The sequence below is a fragment of the Monodon monoceros genome, unplaced genomic scaffold (genome assembly GCF_005190385.1).
Source record: "Monodon monoceros isolate NGI ecotype Baffin Bay Population unplaced genomic scaffold, NGI_Narwhal_1 Super_Scaffold_15, whole genome shotgun sequence".
In the NCBI taxonomy this organism is placed as follows: Eukaryota; Metazoa; Chordata; class Mammalia; order Artiodactyla; family Monodontidae; genus Monodon; species Monodon monoceros.
This window is the reverse complement of record NW_021703771.1, coordinates 8,252,700-8,273,287: the sequence shown is the minus strand read 5'-3', so window position 1 is coordinate 8,273,287 and position 20,588 is coordinate 8,252,700. Positions and strand designations below refer to the sequence as shown.

Genomic DNA, 20,588 nt, shown 5'->3' with positions numbered 1-20,588 from the left:
ATTGAAGAGGCTGTCCTTTCTCCGTTGTGTATTCTTTCCTCCTTTACCAAAGATAAGGTTACCATATGTGCATGGGTTTATCTCTGGGCTTCCTATCCTGTTCCGTTGATCTATATTTCTGTTTTTGTGCCAGTACGACACTGTCTTGATTTCTGTAGCTTTGTAGTATAGTCTGAAGTCAGGGAGCCTGATTCCTCCAGCTCCGTTTTTCTTTCTCAAGATTGTTTTGGTTATTCGGAGTCTTTTGTGTTTCCATACAAATTGTGAAATTTTTTGTTCTAGTTCTGTGAAAAATGCCAGTGGTAGTTTGATAGGGATTGCATTGAATCTGTAGATTGCTTTGGGTAGTATAGTCATTTTCACAATGTTGATTCTTCCAATCCAAGAACATGGTATATCTCTCCATCTATTTGTATCATCTTTACTTTCTTTCATCAGTGTCTTATACTTTTCTGCATATAGGTCTTTTGTCTCCTTAGGTAGGTTTATTCCTAGGTATTTTATTCTTTTTGTTGCAATGGTAAATGGGAGTGTTTTCTTAATTTCACTTTCAGATTTTTCATCATTAGTGTATAGGAATGCAAGGGATTTCTGTGCATAATTTTGTATCCTGCTACTTTACCAAGTTCATTGATTAGCTCTAGTAGTTTTCTGGTAGCATCTTTAGGGTTCTCTATTTTACATGTACTTTGAATTCCATGTGTCCCTTATCTCCTTTTCTCTAGGAGAGGCAGGAACAATTAACAGAAGATAAACACTTCAGAAACGTAAAATTCCCAACAATGGTCACTTGCTCAAGTTTTAACATTTAAAATAATTTATTTTTTAGAAATCATTTGCAATTTCTGTTGGTAAAATTAAGCAGAGTTCTTCTTTCACAGATGCCTTCTGGAGCTCTCCATGGGGTATTATGATCCAACATGACATAAAATAATTCCTTTTGCCAGTTTACAGTAATCCTTGGTACAGAAGAGAGGCGAACCTTGGCAAGAGTGTGGTACCCATTAGGTACCATAGCCTCACGGTCAGGCTTGGGTTTGGAGCCCCAAAGGGCTCCATTTCTCCTTTGTGTTAATCCACAGAAGACTTCCCGGGACCTCTTCACTGGGGTGTGTCTCTAATCACAGATGAGGAATAACTGATCATATCAGCATAATTCAGATGAACAATATAGATATTTTAAACAAACTTCAGATAAATACCTTCATGCCATCTCTCTCATATACGGAACATCAATAGCACTGATTATGCTCGTACAGAGGTGACTTTGGTATAAGATGAAACACCCATGTCCACGTTATAGCAAACACGTCTCCAAGAGGCAGGCACTGGTACAGACAGCCACATAATTCAGGCGGTGAACGTCTAAACCCTATCCCGAACTCAAATTCACCATTTTAACTTTCTTTCAAACAGAACCTCACACCTGTATTTATACAAGAGGCTTCTAGGTGGTCCTTCAGGGCCCAGTCCATCCCAACACAGCTTAAACCCCCTCACTGCTGCTGGAAATAAAGTTTTTAAAACTTCGTCGTAAAAGAGATAAAGAAAATTAAAGTCTAGCTTTTTATTTGCCAGTCAAAGCCCACTTGAACAAGGTGACATATACCTGGCTGTGATGGGAACCACATTGTAACAGGCTGCATTCACAGCTTCCTATCAAGTGGGCTCATCTTCCCTTCATGTAAACCTTTTCCTTTCTTCCTTCCTTCTTTCCCTCCCTTCTTTCGTTCCTTCCTTCCTTCCTTCTTTCTCTCTCTCTCCCCTCCCTCCCCTCTCTTTCTTTTTGCTAACTTACCAAACTCTTCCTATGTTCCTAGCACCATTCCATGGCTATAGAGATGAGAAGTCAAATGCTTTGGGAGCCCTTCCTCCCTTACAGGCTCTTGTCTCAGAGAGTGGTGAGTGCATTTAACCCTGAACTTGAGTGTAACGTGTGCCATCAGAGGGAAATACAGGACCCCGCAGGAACAAGCAAGGAAAAGGGACCCTGTAGGAAATGGAGGGGAGTCACCTGGGAGGAAATGCCAGGTAGGCATCTGCTTAATGGATGAACAGGAAAACAAAGACAAAAACAAAAAAAAACTAACAGAAGAGAATGAGAAATAGTGTCCCGGGAATAGGAAATAGCCTTCAAGGGCCAAGATGTAAGGAAGTTCAGAGAACAGAAAAACATTCAGGATGGCTAAACCAGACGCCAAGAGGGGCAGAGACAGTTGGAGAGGAATTCTGCCTGAGGATGAACCATTCCTCGAGTTTCACCCGTGTCTGATTTGGGGGAGATTTCGTATTTAGAATTGATGCTGGACGGGATTATGACTTTGAATCCAATGTGACTTGTGTCCTTACAGAAAGAGGAAATGTGGACATACACAAGTACACAGGGAAGACGATGTAAAGACACAGGGAGAAAACGGCGTCTACAAGCCCTGGACAGAGACTTTTCTCATGGCCCTTGGAAGGAACCAAACCTGCCAACTCTTTGATCCATAACTGGGATCCCAGCCTGCATAACTAAGAAGATAAGTTTCTGTTCTTTAAGCCACTCCACCTGTGGTACTTTGTTATGGCAGCCCTAGCAAACTGAAACAGATTTCAGTTTTTATGGATAAAGCGGATACAGACTACCAGCTGGACCAGCTTTGAGAAGCAGGCAATGGCTGAGTCATACAAAGCACATGATGAAATGTGGACTTTCCCCCGGAGCACAGGTGAGCTCCCCACCTGGAGCAGGTACCACAGTGGGTGCAAGGTCCCTGCCCTGATCTAGTGCACACAGATCACCTCCTATTTGATGGGGCCTTTGGGCTTTGCTGCTTCCTTAGTCAGCTTCTCACCAGCTGACATTTATCAGTTCCTGCCGGGCCTGAAGATGTGTCCCGAGTCCTGCTCTGGGTAACACGGACTCCTGGCTTTTAACCTGCTCTGCGTGTCCTTAGCACAGACTGGGCGACACGACTTTTCATTATTGCCAAACAGACTGAGTGCCCTCCCATGTGCACCACCCCACAGCTTCCGGGCGGCCACAATTTCCAAACTCCCAGCACTTCATTCTTTGCCTGAGGGCTTTCTCTGCCCAGCTGAGAGGGGATGAATGCCCCCCGCCCTGTGACCCACGGGGGCCCCTGCACCCTTGTTCCATTGAGGGAGAGAACCCTGAGGCCTGTGTCTTCATACCTGCTGCCAGTGTTTCTTTACTAGAATTAATTTTGCCCTTTGCTTTCTTCTCTTACTTGTTATGAGTTGAGTTGTGTCCCCCAAGAAGACCTGCTGGAGTCCTGATCTCAGTACCTCAGGAATAGGGCCTGATTTGGAAACAGGGCCTTTACAGAGTCATCCAGTTAAAATGAGCTCCTTTATTGTGGGCCCTAATCCAATGGGACGTATATAAAGGGGGGAATCTGGCCACAGAGACGAGCCCTATAGGGATGGAAGATGGTGTGAAGACAGAGGGCACGGAAACACACGTCTACAAGCCAAGAACAGCCGAGGCTACTGGAAGCAGACAGAAAGGCTGTAATCATTCTCTCCCAGCTCTCCAAAGGGAACACGCCCTGACAGCACCTCCATTCCTGACGTCTGCCCTCAGAACTGTCAGATAATACGTTTCTGCTGCTCTGAGCTACCACCCGGTCTTTGGGGCTTTGTGATGGCAGCCCTAGGAAATGAGCACACCTGTCTATCCAATTAACTATTTGTACTTCAATTTTTATCTTACGGTCTGCTTAACTAAGATGCATTTCCCTGATTAGACTGTGAGATACCTTAGAAAAAATATTGAACATTCTACTGCTTATAACCCTCTGATAACTAGAAAAATATTCTCCATAGAATCAGCATTTGATAAAGGCTTGAAAATGATGAGAGAAACAATCTGTGTCTACAGATGAATGGATAAAGAAAATGTTTTATATATATATATATATATATATATATATATATATATTTCAGCCATAAGAAAGAAGGAAATCCTCCCATCTGCGACAACATGGATGGACCATGTTGTGTAATAGGTCAGACAGAGAAAGACAAATACTGTATTATCTCACTTATTTGTGGAATCTTAAGGAACTGAACTCATAGGTACAGAAACCAACCCAGTGGTTGTCATAGGCGAAGGGTGGAGGGATAGGCAAAATAGGAAGATGGAAATAAAGAACAACAACAAAAAAAAAAGAAAGAAAGAAAGAAAAGAAAAGGAAGAAAAGAAGTAAGTAGGAGGGAAAGAAAGGAGGAAGGAGGGAGGAAGCGATAAAATAAAAGGGATCTTAGGATGTAAGTGGTTTGTTGCATGTAAACACAGATAAATGAAGACAATCAAACACGTAGAACTACTGTTTGGAAAAGGCTGGTTCACAGTCACTTCACAAAGACAGGATTGTCACACTTAGTCATCTCATTACTTGTTTCCCTTTAATAAAATAAGAAAATAACAACAAAAATAACCAAGTCCTTGATTAAAAAATGTCTGGGCATTTTCAGAGTCTTATTAGATATTGCATAAGTTTAACTGCCATTCATCGTGGGCAACTCCTCCGCTGCAGAGGTCCACTGAGAGGTTCAAAGGGTCACCGGAAACTGTTGACTTTTCCACCCTGATTCAGGGTCAAGCACAAATAATCCTTATAGCTCTGCTGGCAGAGCTGGGCTGAATAATTACATTTACGTGCATTGTGATGACTATATTGTGAGAATGCAATCGTTTCTGTCTTTAAAAGCAACTAAAGAATCCCTCTGGGGGAAAAATAAAAATGTTATTGTGTTGCGGATCTTTTCTAAAGTGATTTAGATTAAAATATTAAAAGAAAATATTAAAATAGATTAAACAGATTAAAATATTAAAAGAGATTAAAATATTAAAAGAAAAATGTTTTTATTTGAAGTTTATGAAGGTACATGTGGCCTGACATGGGCGGCTCTTCACTTTGCTGTTCTCTCTGAGATGCTGAGCCAGACTTGGGGGGACCCTGGGAGACAAGGCTGGTCTCCACGCTACCCCTCCACCCTGCAACTGCACTCTTCTCACCATAAAGAGGGGAGAAGTGGACGATGCCCAGGACCCAGCTTTGGGAAGAAAGAGAAGCAAAGGAGAAGACGGTCAGAAGGCAGAAAGCTGGAAACGTTTGGTTGCTAAGTGAGTTCTTATAAAGGGATGGGCCTCTCAACGGACACAAAGAAGCTGTCAGCATACACTCGTATGTAACATATTCTCAAGGTAAGCACACCCTTCCGAGTTAGTAACAAGGAGCAATAACTAATCTAATAAACTGTGTAACCAAAAGGAATATTATAATATTTTGTTTTAAAGGACTCCCACGAGCCACAAATTCCAAGGCAAACTTCAAGCTTCACCTTTAATTCCGCTAACCTAAAATTTAGCACCACGCTACAGTTTAGGAGTAATAATTTTTCTTATAGTTTGGACATGATACTGTTATACTGTCAAGAAAGATATACCATTGGCATTTCATAATTACTTCTGAATTATTTTCAGAGGGGAGAGCTCTAAAGAACCAAGCTACGTCATGGAAATACCTAAAAAAAAAAAAAAAAGATTAAACAAGAGGGTCAAATATTTGATTATAGAAAAGGCTGTACAGCTCCAACTATCACATATTTCACAAAAATCAGTATTTTAAATACACACATCTATCCTCTACCTAATGAGAATGCAACTACAAATATCAACATCTGTGCTTCGAAGGTTGCTAGTTGCGTAGAGAATATTGGAACAAAGAAGACAATTTTCTCATTCAACAAATAAAGACTGAGTCTCAAATAAGTGTAAGGAATTATGCCAAGTAGCTGTGGGATTCAAACTGAACAAGATTTAGACCCTAGGGCTTCCCTGGTGGCGCAGTGGTTGAGAGTCCGCCTGCCGATGCAGGGGACACGGGTTCGTGCCCCGGTCCGGGAGGATCCCACATGCCGTGGAGCGGCTGGGCCCGTGAGCCATGGCCGCTGAGCCTGCGCGTCCGGAGCCTGTGCTCCGCAATGGGAGAGGCCGCGGCGGTGAGAGGCCCACGTACCGCAAATTAAAAAACAAACAAACAAACAAACAAAAAACGATTTAGACCCTACCTAGCCCTAGTCGACTTAAGTATTGATCCCATGTAATTTCAACGCTAAGTGGTATATATTCGGGAATTTGAAAGTCAGACAAATCTGTGATATAAGGGTAGGGGAGGGAAGAACCTCAACATATCTTGGCTGCTCAGGGAGATACAATTTGAGATGCAAACTTTTAACTAGATCTAAAACAATGGGTCTGGTTTTCATACATGGATACGGATGAGAAGGAATCGAGGGAGAGGAAAAGCATCAGAAAAGTGAAGATGTATAAAAGTATAAGCTGGGCTCTGGTAACAGTCAGCCCCACTTGACCAGAACAATGGTACCGAGTGGTGAATATCAGATTATCGAGTCAGAATATAAATCACGGTCCGTAGAAGGAGCCATGGACCGTGATGCCCCCAGAACATAAATCTGGAGGCTGAGTGTAGGTTGCACTGGATGGTGAGTGTCTAGGTCAGGGCTTGCAAACTCAGGTGCACATCAGGCCAGGGGCATCCTGTGCAAAGCAGCCTGGGGGACCTATGCAGTCCTAGCCCATGGGAAACTCGGCAGGTCCAAGTCTGCCAGAAACCCTGTTCCTTCAGAACAACTGGAAACCCAGATTTTGATGTGAACTTTTCTAATTCCTGGATGTCAAACAATTCAAAAGGAACTTTCTATTGACTGATGGATGGATTTATTGATTGACTGATGGCTGAAAGCTGAATTCAGTCCCTGTGCTGACAGCTTTCAGTGGGTCCATGAGTAACAGAGATGTTAGAATGATCTCAGCATTAATTGATAAGGCCTCAAAGGGGACAGTGACAGCATTATTACATGTGTAACCATTTTTTCTTGCAGGTTAATCGATTGGTAAGTTAGCTTTTAATGCATAGTCGTTAACAAATTTAAGACAACGTGATTTAGAAGGAACTTTAAACTACCCGGTGGAAGCATGTCAGAATTACATACAATTTTTGGTTAAAGGTTTTGGCTGCTGTAAAAATGTTATTTTAAATATATTTTGAATTATAAGAACTTTTTGTACTTTTTCCCCATTTAATTGGAATGATTTCCTAGTTTCTGCAAATAAGGTAATTGTAAATTTAAAGCATTAAGCATTTATTGTTGAATAATGTATATATACCTATTCTGAGAAACATAAGTGGGTCAAGTCTAAATAAATTCTTTAAAGTTTACTGTATTGCCAGTGGTTTCACAATTATTCTCTTGTACCTATTTGTCAATTAAGTCAAGTAAAAATGATTAAGACAAAAAAAAAAAGGAAATTTACAGTCTGAATGAAAACAACCTAATGGAATCATGTCATAATGAGATCAAATCACTGAAAAGATCATATATATGACCCCATGACAATCATGAAGTTAAAATTAAAAACAGTAAGTTGAGAAATAAATAAAATAAAGTTCAAAAATTAAAAAATAAAATTATTATGTCAGAGTTAAAAAAAAAAAGAGAAGTCAATATGGGCGGTAGCTATGTTGTCCCAAATGAAGATTCATTTACTATCACTATTAATATATTAAAATGATTGATTAAATTAAGAGCTCTAGTTTAATCCTTTAAACAACCAATCAGAAGGCTGCTTTTCTCCCACAGCTAGTTTTAATAATGCAAATATTTTCAATACTTGTCATATAGAAAAAGAGGTCAGTTGGTACTATTTTAATAACATTTTCCAACCAGCTGCATGATTTCCATGGATTATATGAAGCCAAGTCATCTTCATGCAACTCCCTTTGTGTCTCCTGTGCTCACGTTAAGTTTTTAATAAGTTGTGCTCAGGGAATTACGGACATCTCAGGTGAGAAGATAAAGGAGCCTCTGAATGTCCACAGTCCTGCTCTCAATAATGCAGGAAAGAAGTTTTTAAGGAGAAACCAGAGCCTGGAAGCAGAGACACTCTCTGCCTGCGTGTCTGGAGGGCTCACGCTCCTGAGAGCTCCCCTACCTACAAGCACGGCTGGAACAAGATGGGTTCCACAGGTGGAGGTGTTCTGAGCACCTGGAAGCCAGTCCAAGCCCAGAAGGGCTTCCAAAATGGTGAGTCAGTCCCACTGGGTAAACCAGGTCACCAAGATGCTTGTCACTGAGCGTGCATTCTCTGAACCTTTTACAAAATTTTGTTTAAATGATGAAGATGGGGGTCAACTCTGAAAGGAGGACTCATGGGGAGAGTCTGCCTTCTCTGAGGCCAGTCTGAGGTTTCAGTGGGGATGAGTGAGAAGTTCCCCACAGAGGAGGGGACTCTTGGGAATAAGGTCAAGGTCAAGGTCAGAAAGTCATTTTACAAGTTCAGGGTTTGATTTGTTAAATTTTTAAAAGAGAACCAGTGGGTTTCTCTAACAACTTGGGATCCAAATTTCAGGAGAATCAAGCAAGTCCTTTAAAAGTCCATGAGTTTGTTGGACATATTTTGTAAAGGAATATTGATTTATTTCCTGGGCATCCATGCAAGCTGCTGAGTAGGTCGGCATCTGCACAGGTGAGGATTAAAGTGTGGTCCTCAGCTGTCACAGGAAGTGCTCTGCAGGCTGCTCTGAACTGGGGTAAGAATGCTGTTGCCTGGGGCCACCACAGTCCCACGTGCCTGGGACGGTCTCTGAATGACAGTTCTTGTCTTGATATAACGTGACCGGTTCTCCTTTTCCTCTCTCAAGCACCCTGAATTTACTGGATTCAAGCACTGCTGAAGACTTTACTCCAATTCAACAATGTTTTCAACAGTCTTGTTGGCAGGTAGTTTACCTTCCCCTATGTTTGGCTTGTCTATTGGTTCTATGGCCAGAGGGGCAGAAAGCAGTGGCCTCAAACCACGTCACTTCAGCCCTGCCTGAAATCCACCAACTTAAGGGGCCACCCCTGAACCTGTATATATGAAAATTTCTTCTTCAGCATAGCTTTAGAAAACTATGGACAGAGTCTTCTGCATGTTTTGTTATTAGAAAAGGTAATGTAGATTATAAATAGTATTTGTCTTGTTTTCACTGCCATCAAACTGAGAATAATTTTAGAAATCAGGTGTCTAAATCAGCTTTTCCTAAGTATACTTTACTATCTACTCTATAATATTTTAGCTAATCTATTTACTTATTTAACCTTTGTTTTCTTACTTTCTGTTATGTTTAACTGACAAGGCACTTCAACTCCTTTTGTAAACTTTAAAATCCTAAATAAATATAAAAATTAAGGTCTTAAATAAATATTCTAAGTCTTCCTTTCATCCTATAGAAGCAATGACCATCTTTGTGTGTAGAGGACACAGAACTCAGAAGGTTGGCATGGTGGAATGAAGCTGATGGGCAAAAGAGTCATTTTCTGAAGTCAAAATATGAAAGGGAAAAAGTCCCTTGTCATGCTGGTTTGGAGCAGGAAAAAAATCACAACTGTCTCAATTTTGCATAATAATGCACAGAGATTCCCTTTAGAGTCCTTTTGAAAATGACTTTGGGCTACTAGTGGAAGGACAGACTCTGTGACTTTGGATTAGAAAATTTACCTCCCAGACTCTCAGATTCTTCATCTTTAAAATAGGGTTAGCATTTCCTTCACGTACCTTTTTTGAGAATTAAATATAATTATATATAAGGAGCACCCAGGAGTGTGTCTGGGAGCAAATGCTCATTAAGTGGCAACTGTTATTCCTATTTTAAAAATGAAAGAAAAGCAGCTCCTTAACAATCACAGAAACTACACCCCAAGATCTCTGTGAATTCCCCAGTTCTCAAATATCCCTCTATTACATCATGCGGAAAGTAACACTTGGGGACTGCCCTCAATACTCACCCGAAACCCTTTCACGGAAGCACCATTGCTTCCTTGCCTTTACAGAATATAATACACTTATTCACATCGCATATATTAACCGTCATGAGATCTGATGTCCTACTCTAAGTTTTGCAAACGTGACTTTATTTCCTGGTTCAGAAGCATTATTTTCTTATACCTCTTCCTGTTCTTTTTTCTTTCAACAACAGACATTAGAGTTTGCTTGATTTCCAGGACAGTTCTTCACAAAGGAATGAAATTATCTCCCTTTCAAGAGTAATTATAAATGCCTCTATGAGCAAAATTCCTGAGCTTTCAGTGAGATGCTAAGAAGACTTGGGGTGCATGGCAAGCCTCCCTTACTGTTCCATCTTTACTCCTGCACAGGCCCTCTCGTTGTGCAAGCAATCCAAATCTGTGCTCGCAAGGTGACAAAGTACCCCAGGGCTCATTGGGTGACTCATAAAGAGTGAAGCTAACAGATATTAAACCACAAAATCCAAGGAGCTACTGATTCTGTTTAGTTTTCTTTTTTTTTTTTTAGAAATTTCATAAACACAGAAAGAAAGGCAACAGATAGTATATCTAGCACATTAGATCAAAGGAGATGATAGATCAAAGATTTCTACGGGAAGCAGAGTGACAAATAGGTCCATGAGTCTTGGGGGGAGAAGGGAGGAGAGCCAGACCTCTGCTAAGGCTGGGTGGGCTGCAGGCTCCAGCCAGAAAGAAACGTGCAGAGAGAGCCCTGGCCCGTGGACCTAAGTAAACCTGGAGCCTGCTCTTCAGAATTGGAGGGCAATCTTTGAGGAAGAGCCTAAGGTCACCTTGTCTTGTCTCTGCAGCCAGCGGGCTGTCCCAAGTGGGCTCATGAGATGTATCGCCTGGTCTAGCCCAGCCGACCTGGGGTAACCACAGTGGCAGCCTCACAGAAACCAATTCCCACCAGTTTGTGGGTGCAACTTTGTGGTTTCCCTTTTCACAGCAAGAGTGTGCATTTACAAACATCTAAGTGAATGAACAGTCATGCACAGCTACGTTTGTGTTACATTAGTAGTCAAGCAACCATGTAGTCAACAGGGAAAAGAATAACACATGTTCAAAAAATACAGATGTTTTACATAGAGCATCTATTCAGTTCTCACCGTCACTTACTTTTACAGATGAGGAAACTGAGATTAAATGAGTCCCCCAAAGTGGCAGAACCATCGAGGGGCAAAACTAAAATTCGAAATCCAGGTCAGGCGGATCTCAAAGTTGACGACCTTTACAGTTTACCACGCTCACCCTCCAGAGAGATCTAAATGATGGATGTTTTCTCATTCGAATAGATGCAAAGGAAGTGAAAGGAGATCACTGAGTGGTCAGGAAAGGAAGCAGGTCTACAGAGAAGAGAAGCTAGAAGTGAAATGTGCAGGGGTCCCTTGGGGACCCCAGACCCTATTTCTCACTGCTCCTCGGGTCTTTCTTTACCCTTCTTCCTGGGATTCTGCAAGACACTCCAGTATCTCTTAGGCAACCCAGATGGGGTTCTCTGACTCACAAAAGGAAACCTGCTCTCCCCATGCGCCGCTGTAGCTGCCTCTGGGGGTGCTCGAAGGCTCTCGCGTTGTAAGGACCACACTTCACCCTGAGCCACATAGACCAAAATTTCACTTGAGAAAAACACAGCTGTGCTGGAGGGCAATTCAACAGTTTTGACCACTTGAAACTTAACTATATGCATCACTGTCCTATTGATAAACAGCTGTAGAACTCTGGGACATCTACTATAGATTGTGAAATTTTAGCAAAGCCAAATGCATCATGAAGAGTACATAAAAATGATGCATTTGTCCCCCACCCCCTTGCTTGTATGACCACTAATCTGTCAGCATCATGTTTTTAAATTTCTTTGGTCATCTAATAAATCTATTGTTGATCACCTTAAGGTATATTAGATTTAAAAAAACAGCTAAATGGCCACTAAATTATCTAATACTTTGCAAAATAACATGCTCATTAGACTATAAAAGGAGAGTGCACTAAAATAATTGTAATTTGTTTCAATACACTTTTTATTCTGACAGAAAGTACATTTAAATTTACTGGGATCTTGAGGTCAATGGCTGCTACTGTCTTGAAGCCAGCCCCAAGCTCCACAGTATTACGACTCGGGATTCTCACCATAAGAGAAGTGTTTCCAGGCTTGTCGCCTAGATCCACAGCCAATTTTCTCAGGATCCTGCCCCTACAAACCCATAACCATGGCCAGGCATCATGTCCTACAAGCTTTGAGAGGCAGTGGTTAGAACTCAGCCCCTGTTGTGAGACTGCCCGGATTTAAATTCTGGTTCTGCCACTTCTTATCTGGGACCTTTGACAAGTCACTTAACTTTCCTGGGCCTCAGCTTCCAATGAGTTACAACAGTGCCCCAAACACACAGGAAACTTTCAACACTGCTATGAGAATGCCATGAAGTCCTTCCTTCTCTCTCCACCCCTATAACACAGAACAAGGTTATTGCCAAGACACTGCCTTGTTGAGAAAAGAAACTAAAATCTCTGGAGTCGAGTTCAAAGCAGGTCCTACGGTTCATACTCTCAAAGACCAAAGAAGCTCCACTGGCTTCTGGCCTTTGTCAGAGTGAGGTAGAGAAGAGCGCTAGGGCAAGAAAGAGCGGTCTTGTGGAGGAGTTTCTGAGCTGAGATGGCGGTGGCTTCCTCTTTACCCTTCTCTGCTAGTCACCTTCCATTCCTCCAAGGTCAGGGAGCCGGATGCTGCCATCCCGCAAGCTGCGGACTGGCAATCACCTCTGGTCCCCAAGGTGGACCCAATGCCGCCGCCACTGGAGCTGCACGCCCCATTGCCTGGCAATGAGAGGTGGCGATAAGGAGGATAAACAGAACCCTTCCTGATGTCCCCACTGGAGCACCACACGTACGCAGTTTCCCTGAGAACATTCCCACCACAGAAGCCCAGGGGAAGGCAGGCACGTGGACATCATCCACAGAGGGGAGCCGGGGTGGGGCAGCGGGAAGCCGTGATGGCTCAGTGGGGAGGTCAGACGCATCCCAGATGTCCCTGAGGATGGCCTCTTCCCTCTCCCACTGCCAAGGCCCAGCACCAATGTCCAGAGCAGGGAATAGGGAGCAACAGTGTGAGTGCAGACCATGCCCCACGCCCTAAAGCCCAGGCCATCCACTGCGGGGCTCCACCCTGGGTGCTGGACCCCCAGGAGAGAGAGAAGAGAAGTTGTGGGAGGCTGCACTGCACGTCAAAAGTGAGGCTGAAATATTAAAGAGGATGGACCATCTCACTCCCAACACCAGTTCGCTTCTATTAAGTGACCATGACTGGACATGACAGAATCGGACCCAGATGGCTTTAAGAGACCGGTTCACAGCAGCAAGGAGAGCCCTGTGGAGCCCCAATGAGGTAGTTTTTACTGAAAAACGAGGAATAATTTGATGCCTACATCTCATGAGTTGAGACTTCTCAATCAAAATATTTCTTTTAAAAAACCAGCTGTTGCCATTTCCGACACAAGTCACCACGCACACAGTTGTGCTGTCCCTTTGCAGAACCACAGCGAGTGTGCAAACTTCTGATCTCTAGTTAACCTGTCAGCCTCTTAAAAATCGTTCTTCCTTTCTGCGGATTCTCTAAGTTCGGGGAAGTAGAGTCGTGGGCTTCTCTTTAACCTTTCGGCCTTCAGCGTGGCTTTTTCGATTTTACACAGAAAAATGTGCTTTGGCTCCAATAAGCAAGGTGACTGACATATGAGTAGCACACATTTACATACATATTTATATACATCTATTGAATATTATATATATGTAACTACATCTAAGTTTATATGTATAATAGTAAATAAGTGCTTTCTCTTTGGAAAAAATTATATAAGTATTAGAATAACCTGCTAAAAATAGGTAGCAAGGCTCAATCATGGAAGTGTGAAGAAATGTTACACTTAATCTTCTTCCTTACATTATCCTTGCTACCTCTCCACAAACAAAGGTCATGTGTCTACATAGAAAACTTATACCTGAGGTCTTTTTACAGGCTGTGGGTGAGGCTGGCATGTTTCATGCTGTCTGGGGACCTGACCCTGTCCCTCAGTTTACAAGGACAAAGCCATCTGGGGATTGAACTTGGCTTTATAACTACAATTAGATGAGCTAGACTCTATAAACTCCAATTAGATGTTGCAACTTGTGGATTATTCTGCAATAAAAGGTTCTCAGTTGTCTGCTTTCACTGCCAAATTGTCAGGAGTTATGAGTTCCCAGATTCCAAGCTCTAAACTCTTGAGGTTGGTTCCCACCTGATAAGCAAACACACAAGGAAAAACACAAGAAAAAACATCCCCCCAGGTAAGACAGCAGTTTCCAGGTTCTTGTGTCCTTTCTTGGGGCCTCAGCTGCCAGGGTTCGGACACTCTTGCTTTCTCCATGGCTTGTCCTCATGCCAGGTCCCCTTCACTTGGCCTTTGATGTTCCCACTGTCCTGCTCTCAGGTGCACTGTCCTTCTGGTCTGCTCAGAACTCACCCCCAGGGCAGCATCTCTCCATCTGCTCCCCTGGGTCCTGGACCCATCTTTGCCCCACCTTTGCCTGCAGCCCTGCCTTTCTCCCATGTCTCACCTGCCAACTCCCTGGATCACGCCCACCACCAGGGCAGGATCCTGGCAGCAGGTCAAAGGCTAGAAGGTCGTATATGCTGAGTTTACACAGACGGCTGTCAACCCTCCTTCAAGTGCTTCAACTGCACTGAGAAACGAGTAGCTTAATCCCAGGCAAGAGTCATGAATGTATTCCCTCTCATTTCTCATAAAGTTTAAAGGTAAGAAAGTAACTTTGGATGTGATAATCACCTTCTTCATCAACATATTTTTTGAATTTTATTTTATTTATTTTTTTATACAGCAGGTTATTAGTTATCTATTTTATACACATTGGTGTATATATGTCAAGCCCATTCTTCCAATTCATCCCTCCCTCACTGCCACTTCCCCCCTTGGTGTCCATACATTCGTCAACATTTTTATATTTAATCCTCTTTCCCAGCAGGCTGTTGATGAAACACTTCACCCACCAGGCACAGTTCCTTCCTTATGATACTATTACCCACTGCTATGAATAGAGTTTGTCCCTTCTCAGACTTCTAATTTTCTCTTTTGTTTTGTTTCTACATCCTGTAGACCTCGTCAAACAAAAGGTATCATGTAACCCTTGAGAAAGCCACATTGAGGACACATTCTGTTGCCAGTTCCGGATGAAAGGAAAAGCTTTCCTGCATCTTTAAAGGACAACAGAGCTCGGGAGAAGAGCTGAGCAGAAACACAGAGGCTGTGTGGCTGAGCCCCACGTTTCACCGGGAAACCCTCTCACTTTGGATGCAAGATCCTCTGAACCACTCCCTGATGCAGGGCTAGGTTTTTACACCGCGACCCAAAATAACTCTTGCTGTAATACAGCAAGCGAGGATATCTTTAGTATTTACTTTGTGCTCCCTGCCCACCTTTCCTACTTAAAATTATTACCACACCTAAGGTTATGCATATATTCTCACCACTGTGGCTGGACCATCACAGATTTTAGGTGTCTCAACAAATATGCTATTTTAACCAAAGGGCGCCAGACGGAAGTTTAACGGCCAATCTTCCCTCACCTCACGAGAAACAGAAGGCAAGTCCAGAGGCAACAATTCAGATTACACTCAAGGCCAACATAAAGAGTGATAATACCTTTCTTTCTTCGGAATCCCTTTGATCCAAAAATATCCAAAAAAATGACCGTAGTTTCATTTAAGTAATGTAACAGTGATATTTCGGAAACACAGGCTTTACGTAACACTTTTCCCTTCAAGCTAAGAATAAGTCTAACTCTGAATTGTACCCTACTGTAAAGGAATAACAAAAGATTTGGGGAGTAAGACAACCTTAATTTTTTGAGAAAAATTTTTTTTTAAGTTAGATTAATACCACCCATCTCTGAAAGATCTCATTTCTCCTTCCCACTTCCCTGGTTTCTAAAAGTAGAATTCGTACCATGGGCATCATAATACAGATCCTTTTTTTTCCCCTCAGTCTATCTTTTTACATTTTACTCCTGATTTCCTAGAGCCTCAAAACTCACTCTTAAAACTAATATTTGGAAAGGAAATATTCTGAACCAGAACATTTAATGAAGTTTCTATTTTGAGATTTGAGGTGGCTTCATCACGATCTCCGCAGACCTTTCAGACCAGCAGAGGCTGAGGTGATGGCAGCTTCCAGTGGAGGAGGTAACTGACATGCCAGGCTCTGAGTAATGACTTGGAGGTTCTCCCGGCACCTGTGAACTGGGGCTGTCCTGGAAGGCCCACTGTGAAATGACAAAGGTATCACCACCAAACGAGAATGCCATTCCTTTGTAAAGGAGAACTGAGGTAGTCCTGGTAGCTCTCTTTCAGGCATAAGTATCACCATGGATCATCTAGGAGCTGCTTGTAAACTGCAATCAAAAGGCACCTGTCAGAACTGCCCTCCTTTTATAGACAACTGACGCCTTGTACTTACTGGTTAACTTCCACTAAAACATGTAGATCTAGTCTGGTTTCAAGAACGGAATTTGACTCTGAAGCATTGGAAAGCATTAGAGGAACACACGCTGACAAGGACGAGTCTACAGTAAGTTAAAGCCACTGTGTTAAATATAAATGACAAAAATTCAGATTGAGTTTTCTTAGTAATTCCACACTTTTATAGGGTAACTTCTCTCTTCTTATTTTCTGAAATGTACGCTTTTACCTCCCACTTTCTAATTTTACTGCTGGAAAGCAGATCAGCCTTTCCTTTATGCTTTCCATAAAGGAAAGCAAACCCCTAATTTTACAAAAATGTGCCAGGGCTGCAAACCTTCCTCACTCTGACTTGCTCTCACACCCTTTTCAAGTCCTTGCTTGAATGTTATTTTCTCATCGAGGCAGCCCCAACTATGCTATGTGAATACACAAATACATCCTCCCCTGTGAGACTTTTGATCCCTTCTCTTTTTCCTTTCTTTGCCATTTATCATCTTCTAATATAATACAAAATTCATTTATTTATTTGGTTTATTTTCTGTCTCTCCCCAGTATAATATAAGCTCCAGGAGGGAGGAAGTTTTGCTTGTTTTATTCAGTCTGTATCCCAAAAACCTTGAAGAGTGGCAACCTCTCGTAGTTGTTGAATGAATACGTTGTTTTGCTCTTAGTAGCATTGGGTTTAAATCCACCACAATTTGCTTGCAACCTGGGATAATGGGAATGGGAAGCAATTAAAAAAAAAACAAAACTGCTCAATAAACTGAAAGGTTTCGGATAATAGTTCCAATCAGTATGCAACTGATTTTTTTTTTTTGTATGACCCACATAAAAGAACACAGATTTAACTAAGACTTCTTGATTAGGAAGATAATGTTAAAAGCCACCTAATACAACAATGTAATTAATGCTACCATGTTTCTTTTAATGGCCTAGTGTGAATTTTATGGGAGGAGAATTTGGATTAAGTTTGTTCCTCCTCTGGTTTACTTCCTTCTGCATTGTCAGCTAGGTCAGAGTAGCTGTAAAGTAGCCTCCGTAACTTACTTACGGACAAGGCAGGTAAACTTTTTGAAAGCTGTTTTTTGTTCCATTAGCCTCCTGTCATTATGTTCATGTCTTGAAATTTGGGATTACAGAGCATTTAATTGAGGCAGATTAACAAACTGCTTGAGGCTGGTTTCTGGGAATTAAAGTATGGTAGCCCAGCAACATCTTACGTGGTCATCATTTCTAGAATTACTAGAATTGCTCCAGCACAGAATCCCTCCTCTGTAGTACTTAACCAGGTTTTCAAAGAAATTGTGAAACTGAACATTCCATGGTTTGCATTTAGATTTAATTTGGAATTGTTGAGTGTCATAATGCTGCCTCTGAGAAATAAAGCTCTAGTAGGTAGTTAAGTCTGATGAGCTTATTCAAAGAATCTCAGAACTGCAATGAGCACAAAGAGAAAATCAGTCTCTGCAGTGTGCAGGGTCACACAAGAAAGCTGTAAGCAGCTAAACGGAGAAACCTGGAGTTGCTTTAAAGAATATCTACTGCTTCTTTACACAGGTCACTTCCAATTACAAAGCGTATCATTTTATGCTATAAAAAAAAGATTTGTTTTTGGGAACTGCATATCCTAATCTTCCTATAATGAACAGAGAGGTATTGGAGTAATTCATATAAATAGTATTTCTTTCCTGAGTCAGATAACTTCAAAATTTAGTTCCTAAATCTAAAGGTGTTTTTGAAAGTATCTATTTTATGCAAAGACTCAAGTCCCAGGAGTGTGGCAGGATATAACAGTTTATAGTTAAAGAAGAGGGAAGTATAACTATCACAGCAGAAATTGTTAGAATGGTCTAAAATATCTATTTAATATGGTCTATCGGCCTGAAACAAATATTCCAGGCAAACATTCTACAAAAGTAAAATTCCCCCAGAACTCTGTGTTTGCAAAAATGCAATCTAAAATTTCAGTTCTCAGTATGACTTCTCTAAAGCATCTGTTTGCTGCCCATCTCCAGATCCCAAATTATAGCACATAACCTTGCTAAGCATAATAAATAAAAATATAAATAAACACAGTTGGGTAGGTTCCCCTCAAAGTCCTCCATCTTGTTGGTAAATATACCTTCCCTCTCGCCCCCGTAGGTAATAAATTCTTTCTAACTCAGGCTAATCTCTCTGAGTAGGCTTGGACGCCCCTGCAGCATTCTCAGAAACCCTAGTCCATCAGCTGTCCTTCTTCTCTGTATCTTCAAGCTCTTCCAGAACTATGGATTCTAGCCTCTAAATGTGGTCAAGTTTCTTCCATGTCAACAGTCCCCCGACAATAAAACCTGCACCCCATCTCAACCCCACTCCACTCCCTGATTCACAGACTCACAAAGGTGCATGAGGACACCACCCCGAGCACCTTCCAAACAGACCTTATGGTTACGGAAACTCAGAACCTGAAATTAAGGTTCACGCCCACCCAGGCTGGTCCCCGGAGTTCAGCAGCTTTCTGAGAGTTCAAGAGACACATGACCACTAATCAGTCACTATTGGTCCAATTATCAAACCACTTATCTGTGAACCAGAATATTTTATTAGCTCTCATATGAGCAGCAGTACTTTCTTTAGAAAGAAAATAATCTCCTATGTTTTCTTCTAATAGTTTCCTAGTTCTACCTTTCAACGCTTAAGTCTATGATCCATTTTGAGTTAATTTTTGCATAGGGTGTGAGGTAAAGGACTCTTTTTCATCTGCATATGTATTTCCAGCTATTTTAGCACTGTTTGTTGTTTACCACTGAATTACCTTGGCACCTTTGAAAACTTTCCCAGACTGATTTAATGACAAAAAATTATTTTTGAGCGTTAATTATTATGTCACAGAAATACAGACTACCTTTTTGGTAAGTCCTTTTATAAAAGATTTTAATAATGTATTAAAATGATACATTGTTATGTGGAAAAAAAGCTGGAAAAGCAAAAGTATATATACATATCTGGAGCATAATATACCAATATACCAAAATATATGTACAGAGGTTATTGAGTTTTGATTATATACTGGGTAATCTTACTTTTCTTTCTTTTTTTTTTTTTCTTTTTTTTGCGGTACGCGGGCCTCTCACTGCTGTGGCCTCTCCCGTTGCGGAGCACAGGCTCCGGACGCGCAGGCTCAGCGGCCATGGCTCACAGGCCCAGCCACTCCACGGCACGTGGGATCTTCCCGGACCGGGGCACGAACCCACGTCCCCTGCATCGGCAGGCGGACTCTCAAGCACTGCGCCACCAGGGAAGCCCTTACTTTTCTTATGTTTAATTGCATTTTCGTTTTTAAATGTACATATAAATTACAATAAAAAATTTGAAATTTTATCCATTAAAATTTTTGAATCAGAGATTTATCAGAGTTACATCTTTAACGCTATAGTTAGAAGAAATAATCACATCGTAAATAAAGTTGAAGTGTAGTAAGTCAACAGAAAAGGGGGAAAATCTAGTTAAAAGTAACTTACAATTTTCTAAAAACAATGTCAGATTATATTTGACAATTTCATTGTTAAATTGAATGTTCTCAAAGGAACAGACTTAGGATTTTAGAGTTAAACCAAATGTCTCAACAGAATATATCCTTAAAAAAAATTAATGAATGATTTAGACACAAAATTCCATTTTGTAATCACACCCAATTTTAATGTCCGTCAGTTTTAATGGTGACACACCCTACGCACTCATCGGCCATCAGATACTTTCGGCTGGAACCAGAGTGTAAGCAAAACAGCAGTGGATAACGGTTTGATTTTTTTTTTAAGACTTCTTTTCCTAGATTTTAAGGTAGGAAGATAAAAATGACAACTATGAACTGTTCTATTTCTTTATCATTTCCCTTTTTTCTTTTATAAGAGATAGTTTTGGCAGAGCGGAACTTGCCTTTTCAGGAACTTCTTATTTTACATTCACGATATCAGTGATGCAAATAATCTTGCAAGTGTATGAGTGTGTGCTTGTGTGTGTGAGTATGTTCTATGACTATGGCATTATACACCACGATTCTAAGAAAAACTGAAACATGGTAAAATTATAATTAGTACCAAGTGGGTGTAGTGTAAGAGCTAAAAACGCAAAGCAGGAAAGTTGAAATTCGTTTTCACATTCAATTCAGGTGCTGTCTGAAATTTGCTTTCGGGTGATTTCTGATTGTTAGAGCACATTT

General features: G+C 41.4%; 1 protein-coding gene across 3 annotated transcripts in view; it reads right to left on the bottom strand.

Moving 5' to 3' along the window:
- Positions 1–20,588, bottom strand: part of LOC114895932 (regulating synaptic membrane exocytosis protein 1-like) — a 197,688-nt gene that overhangs the window by 33,694 nt on the left and 143,406 nt on the right. The gene's annotated exons all lie outside the window — the stretch shown is intronic.